Source organism: Scyliorhinus torazame, chromosome 19, assembly GCF_047496885.1.
Source record: "Scyliorhinus torazame isolate Kashiwa2021f chromosome 19, sScyTor2.1, whole genome shotgun sequence".
In the NCBI taxonomy this organism is placed as follows: domain Eukaryota; kingdom Metazoa; phylum Chordata; class Chondrichthyes; order Carcharhiniformes; family Scyliorhinidae; genus Scyliorhinus; species Scyliorhinus torazame.
Window position 1 is genome coordinate 6,264,981 of NC_092725.1, and position 7,707 is coordinate 6,272,687.

Genomic DNA, 7,707 nt, shown 5'->3' on the forward strand with positions numbered 1-7,707 from the left:
CCTCCCTCTCCTTCTCTGTCTCTCCCTCTCTCTCTCTCCCTCGCTCTCCCTCTGTGTGGCTGTGTGTGTCTCTCTCTCCATCTCTGTCACTCCCTCTGTGTCTGTGTGTGTCTCTCTCTCCCTCTGTGTCTGTGTGTGTCTCTCTCTCCCTCGCTCTCCCTCTGTGTCTGTGTGTGTCTCTCTCTCCCTCGCTCTCCCTCTGTGTCTGTGTGTGTCTCTCTCTCCCTCTGTCTCTTCCTCTGCCCCTCTCTCTGTGTCGGTGTGTGTGTCTCTCTCCTCTCTCTGTGTGTCTCCCTCTCTCTCTCTCCGTGTCTGTCTCTCTCTCTCCCTCTCTCTCATTCCCACTCCCTCTGTGTCTGTGTGTCTTTCTCTCCCTCCCTCTCTCCCCCCTCCCCCTCCCTCTGTGTCTGTGTGTGTCTTTCTCTCCCTCTCTCTCCCTCCCTCTCTCCCCCTCCCCCTTCCTCTGTGTCTGAGTGTGTCTCTCTCTCCCTCACTCTCTCCCCTCCCTCTGTCTGTGTGTCTCTCTCTCCCTCACTCTCTCCCCCCTCCCCCTCCCTCTGTGTCTGTGTCTTTCTCTCCCTCTCTCTCCCACCCTCTCTCCCCCTCCCCCTCCCTCTGTGTCTGTGTCTCTCTCTCTCCCTCCTCTCTCCCCCCTCCGTGTCTGAGTGCGTCTCTCTCTCCCTCTCCCCCTCCCTCTGTGTCTGTGTGTGTCTCTCTCTCCCTCCCTCTCCCCCTCCCTCTGTGTGTCTCTTTCTCCCGCTCTCTCTCTCCCTCTTCCCCTCTCTCTGTGTGTCTGTGTGTGTCTCCCTCTCCCTCTCCCACTTTGTGTCTGTGTGTGTCTCTCCCTCCCTCTCCTTCTCTGTCTCTGTCTCTCCCTCTCTCTCCCTGTGTGTGTCTCTCTCTCCCTCTGTCACTCCCTCTGTGTCTGTGTGTGTCTCTCTCCCTCGTTCTCCCTCTGTGTCTGTGTGTGTCTCTCTCCCTCGCTCTCCCTCTGTCTGTCTGTGTGTGTCTCTCTCTCCTTCTCTGTCACTCCCTCTGTGTCTGTGTGTGTCTCTCTCCTCGTTCTCCCTCTGTGTCTGTGTGTCTCTCTCTGCCTCGCTCTCCCTCTGTGTGGCTGTGTGGGTGTCACTCACCCTCGCTCTCCCTCTGTGTCTGTGTGTGTCTCTCTCTCCTCGCTCTCCCTCTGTGTCTGTGTCTCTGTCTCTCCCTCGCTCTCCCTCTGTGTCTATGTGTGTCTCTCTCTCCCTCGCTCTCCCTCTGTGTGGCTGTGTGTCTCTCTCTCTCCCTCTGCCCCTCTCTCTGTGTGGCTGTGTGTGTCTCTCTCTCCCTCGCTCTCCCTCTGTGTGGCTGTGTCTCTCTCTCTCTCCCTCTGCCCCTCTCTCTGAGTGGCTGTGTGTGTCTCTCTCTCCCTCGCTCTCCCTCTGTGTCTGTGTGTGTCTCTCTCTCCCTCTGCGTGGCTGTGTGTCTCTCTCTCTCCCTCTGCCCCTCTCTCTGTGTGGCTGTGTGTGTCTCTCTCTCCCTCGCTCTCCCTCTGTGTCTGTGTGTGTCTCTCTCTCCCTCGCTCTCCCTCTGTGTCTGTGTGTGTCTCTCTCTCCCTCCCTCTCCTTCTCTGTCTCTTCCCTCTCTGTCACTCCCTCTGTGTCTGTGTGTGTCTCTCTCTCCTCTCTCTGATTCTCTTTCTGTCCGGATAGACAGCGAAGGCAGATAGAGGACCAAACTGTGTCTCGATCAGTGTTTTTCAAACTTGTTTTCCGGGGACCCATTTTTACAACCGGCCAACCTTCAGGACCCGCGCCGGCCGACCTTCGCGGCTCACGCCGGCCGACCTTCGCGGCTCACGCCGGCCGACCTTCGCGACCCAACTCGGCCGACCTTCGCGACCCAACTCGGCCGACCTTCGCGACCCTCGCCGGCCGACCTTCGCGACCCAACCCCGGCCGACCTTCGCAACCCAACTCGGTCGACCTTCGTGACCCTCGCCGGCCGACCTTCGCGACCCAACTCGGCCGACCTTCGCGACCCAACTCGGCCGACCTTCGCGACCCAACCCGGCCGACCTTCGCGACCTAACCCGGCCGACCTTCGCGGCCCAACTCGGCCGACCTTCGCGACCCTCGCCGGCCGACCTTCGCGACCCAACTCGGCCGACCTTCAGGACCCAACCCGGCCCGACCTTCGCGACCCAACTCGGCCGACCTTCGCGACCCAACTCGGCCGACCTTCGCGACCCAACCCGGCCGACCTTCGCGACCCAACTCGGCCGACCTTTCGCGACCCTCGCCGGCCGACCTTCATGACCCAACTCGGTCGACCTTCGCGACCCTCGCCGGCCGACCTTCGTGACCCAAACTCGGTCGACCTTCGGGACCCAACTCGGTCGACCTTCGCGACCCAACTCGGTCGACCTTCGCGACCCTCGCCGGCCGACCTTCGGGACCCAACTCGGTCGACCCTTCGGGACCCAACTCGGTCGACCTTCGCGACCCTCGCCGGCCGACCTTCGTGACCCAACTCGGTCGACCTTCGGGGACCCAACTCGGTCGACCTTCGGGACCCAACTCGGTCGACCTTCGCGACCCTCGCCGGCCGACCTTCACGACCCAACCCGGCCGACCTTCGCGACCCTCGCCGGCCGACCTTCGCGACCCAACTCGGTCGACCTTCGCGACCCTCGCCGGCCGGCCTTCGCGACCCAACACGGGCCGACCTTCGCGACCCAACCCCGGCCGACCTTCGCGACCCAACCCGGCCGACCTTCGCGACCCAACCAGGCCGACCTTCGCGACCCAACCCGGCCGACCTTCGCGACCCAACCCGGCCGACCTTCGCGACCCAACCCGGCCGACCTTCGCGACCCAACCCGGCCGACCTTCGCGACCCAACCCGGCCGACCTTCGCGACCCAACCCGGCCGACCTTCGCGACCCAACCAGGCCGACCTTCGCGACCCAACCCGGCCGACCTTCGCGACCCAACCCGCCCGACCTTCGCGACCCAACTCGGCCGACCTTCGCGACCCTCGCCGGCCGACCTTCGGGACCCAACCAGGTCGACCTTCGGGACCCAACTCGGCCGACCTTCGCGACCCTCGCCGGCCGGCCCTTCGCGACCCAACCCGGCCGACCTTCGGGACCCTCGCTGGCCGACCTGCGCGACCCAACCCGGCCGACCTTCGGGACCCAACTCGGTCGACCCTCGCGACCCAACTCGGTCGACCTTCGCGACCCAACTCGGTCGACCCTCGCGACCCAACCCGGCTGGCCTTCGCGACCCAACCCGGCCGACCTTCGGGGACCCAACTCGGTCGACCTTCGGGACCCAACTCGCCGACCTTCGGGACCCAATCCGGCCGACCTTCGCGACCCTCGCCGGCCGACCTTCGCGACCCTCGCCGGCCGACCTTCGGGACCCAACTCGGCCGACCTTCGCGACCCAACTCGGTCGACCCTCGCGACCCAACTCGGTCGACCCTCGCGACCCAACCCGGCTGGCCTTCGCGACCCAACTCGGTCGACCTTCGGGACCCAACTCGGCCGACCTTCGGGACCCAATCCGGCCGACCTTCGCGACCCTCGCCGGCGACCTTCGCGACCCTCGCCGGCCGACCTTCGCGACCCTCGCCGGCCGACCTTCGCGACCCAACTCGGCCGACCTTCGGGACCCAACTCGGCCGACCTTCGCGACCCTCGCCGGCCGACCTTCGCGACCCAACTCGGTCGACCTTCGCGACCCAACTCGGTCGACCTTCGCGACCCCGCTGGCTGACCTTCGCGACCCAACCCGGCCGACCTTCGCGACCCAACTCGGTCGACCTTCGCGACCCTCGCTGCTGACCTTCGCGACCCAACCCGGCCGACCTTCGGGACCCAACTCGGTCGACCTTCGGGACCCTCGCCGGCCGACCTTCGCGACCCAACTCGGTCGACCTTCGCGACCCAACCCGGCCGACCTTCGCGACCCAACTCGGCCGACCTGCGCGACCCAACTCGGCCGACCTGCGCGACCCAACTCGGCCGACCTTCGCGACCCAACCCGGCGACCTTCGGGACCCAACTCGGCCGACCTTCGGGACCCAACTCGGCCGACCTTCGCGACCCTCGCCAGCCGACCTTCGCGACCCAACTCGGTCGACCTTTGCGACCCAACTCGGTCGACCTTCGCGACCCAACCCGGCCGACCTTCGCGACCCAACTCGGTCGACCTTCGCGACCCTCGCTGGCTGACCTTCGCGACCCAACCCGGCCGACCTTCGGGACCCAACCCCGACCGACCTTCGGGGACCCAACTCGGCCGACCTTCGCGACCCAACTCGGCCGACCTTCGCGACCCAACCCGGCCGACCTTCGCGACCCTCGCCGGCCGACCTTCGCGACCCTCGCCGGCCGACCTTCGCGACCCTCGCCGGCCGACCTTCGCGACCCAACCCGACCGACCTTCGCGACCCAACCCGACCCCGACCTTCGGGACCCAACTCGGCCGACCTTCGCGACCCTCGCCGGCCGACCTTCGCGACCCAACTCGGCCGACCTTCGCGACCCAACTCGGCCGACCTTCGCGACCCAACCCGGCCGACCTTCGCGACCCAACTCGGCCGACCTTCGCGACCCACGCCGGCCGACCTTCGCGACCCAACTCGGCCGACCTTCGGGACCCAACTCGGCCGACCTTCGCGACCCAACCCGGCCGACCTTCGCGACCCAACCCGACCGACCTTCGGGACCCAACTCGGCCGACCTTCGGGACCCAACTCGGCCGACCTTCGCGACCCTCGCCGGCCGACCTTCGCGATCCAACTCGGTCGACCTTCGCGACCCTCGCCGGCCGACCTTCGCGACCCACTCGACCGACCTTCGCGACCCTCGCCGGCCGACCTTCGCGACCCAACTCGGTCGACCTTCGCGACCCAAACTCGGTCGTACTTCGGGATCCAACTCGGTCGACCTTCGCGACCCAACTCGGTCGACCTTCGGGACCCTCGCCGGCGACCTTCGCGACCCTCGCCGGCCGACCTTCGCGACCCTCGCCGGCCGACCTTCGCGACCCAACCCGACCGACCTTCGCGACCCAACCCGACCGACCTTCGGGACCCAACTCGGCGACCTTCGCGACCCTCGCCAGCCGACCTTCGCGACCCAACTCGGTCGACCCTTTGCGACCCAACTCGGTCGACCTTCGCGACCCTCGCTGGCTGACCTTCGCGACCCAACCCGGCCGACCTTCGCGACCCAACTCGGTCGACCTTCGCGACCCTCGCTGGCTGACCTTCGCGACCCAACCCGGCCGACCTTCGGGACCCAACCCGACCGACCTTCGGGACCCAACTCGGCCGACCTTCGCGACCCAACTCGGCCGACCTTCGCGACCCAACCCGGCCGACCTTCGCGACCCTCGCCGGCCGACCTTCGCGACCCTCGCCGGCCGACCTTCGCGACCCTCGCCGGCCGACCTTCGCGACCCAACCCGACCGACCTTCGCGACCCAACCCGACCGACCTTCGGGACCCAACTCGGCCGACCTTCGCGACCCACGCTGGCCGAACCTTCGCGACCCTCGCCGGCCGACCTTCGCGACCCAACTCGGCCGACCTTCGCGACCCAACTCGGCCGACCTTCGCGACCCAACCCGGCCGACCTTCGCGACCCAACTCGGCCGACCTTCGCGACCCACGCCGGCCGACCTTCGCGACCCAACTCGGCCGACCTTCGGGACCCAACTCGGCCGACCTTCGCGACCCAACCCGGCCGACCTTCGCGACCCAACCCGGCCGACCTTCGTGACCCAACCCGACCGACCTTCGGGACCCAACTCGGCCGACCTTCGGGACCCAACTCGGCCGACCTTCGCGACCCTCGCCGGCCGACCTTCGCGATCCAACTCGGTCGACCTTCGCGACCCTCGCCGGCCGACCTTCGCGACCCAACTCGACCGACCTTCGCGACCCTCGCCGGCCGACCTTCGCGACCCAACTCGGTCGACCTTCGCGACCCAACTCGGTCGTACTTCGGGATCCAACTCGGTCGACCTTCGCGACCCAACTCGGTCGACCTTCGGGACCCTCGCCGGCGACCTTCGCGACCCTCGCCGGCCGACCTTCGCGACCCTCGCCGGCCGACCTTCGCGACCCAACCCGACCGACCTTCGCGACCCAACCCGACCGACCTTCGGGACCCAACTCGGCCGACCTTCGCGACCCACGCTGGCCGACCTTCGCGACCTCGCCGGCCGACCTTCGCGACCCAACTCGGCCGACCTTCGGGACCCAACTCGGCCGACCTTCGCGACCCTCGCTGGCCGACCTTCGCGACCCAACTCGGCCGACCTTCGCGACCCAACCCGGCCGACCTTCGCGACCCACGCCGGCCGACTTTCGCGACCCTCGCCGGCCGACCTTCGCGACCCAACTCGGCCGACCTTCGGGACCCAACTCGGCCGACCTTCGCGACCCAAACCGGCCGACCTTCGCGCCCCAACCCGGCCGACCTTCGTGACCCAACCCGACCGACCTTCGGGACCCAACTCGGCCGACCTTCGCGACCCTCGCCGGCCGACCTTCGCGATCCAACTCGGTCGACCTTCGCGACCCTAGCCGGCCGACCTTCGCGACCCAACTCGACCGACCTTCGCGACCCTCGCCGGCCGACCTTCGCGACCCAACTCGGTCGACCTTCGCGACCCAACTCGGTCGACCTTCGCGACCCAACTCGGTCGACCTTCGGGACCCTCGCCGGCGACCTTCGCGACCCAACTCGGTCGACCTTCGCGACCAAACTCGGTCGACCTTCGGGACCCTCGCCGGCGACCTTCGCGACCCAACTCGGTCGACCTTCGCGACCCAACTCGGTCGACCTTCGCGACCCAACTCGGTCGACCTTCGCGACCCAACTCGGTCGACCTTCGGGACCCTCGCCGGCGACCTTCGCGACCCAACTCGGTCGACCTTCGCGACCCAACTCGGTCGACCTTCGCGACCCTCGCTGGCTGACCTTCGCGACCCAACTCGGTCGACCTTCGGGACCCTCGCCGGCGACCTTCGCGACCCAACTCGGTCGACCTTCGCGACCCAACTCGGTCGACCTTCGCGACCCTCGCTGGCTGACCTTCGCGACCCAACTCGGCCGACCTTCGCGACCCAACTCGGCCGACCTGTCTCTGTCTCTCCTCCTCTGTCTCTCCTCTCCCTCTCCCGGTCTCTCCTCTCCCTCTCCCGGTCTCTCCTCTCCTCTCCCGGTCTCTCCTCTCCCTCTCCCTCCTCTCCCTCTCCGGTCTCTCCTCTCCCTCTCCCGTCTCTCCTCTCCCTCTCCCGGTCTCTCCTCTCCCTCTCCCGGTCTCTCCTCTCCCTCTCCCGGTCTCTCCTCTCCCTCTCCCGGTCTCTCCTCTCCCTCTCCCGGTCTCTCCTCTCCCTCTCCCGGTCTCTCCTCTCCCTCTCCGGTCTCTCCTCCCCTCTCCCGGTCTCTCCTCTCCCTCTCCCGGTCTCTCCTCTCCTCTCCCGGTCTCTCCTCTCCCTCTCCCGGTCTCTCCTCTCCCTCTCCCGGTCTCTCCTCTCCTCTCCGGTCTCTCCTCTCCCTCTCCCGGTCTCTCCTCTCCCTCTCTCGGTCTCTCCTCTCTCTCTCTCTCTCTCTCTCGGTCTCTCCTCTCTCTCTCTCTCTCTCTCTCGGTCTCGTCTCTCCTCTCCCTCTCCCGGTCTCTCTCCTCTCTCTCTCTCTCTCGG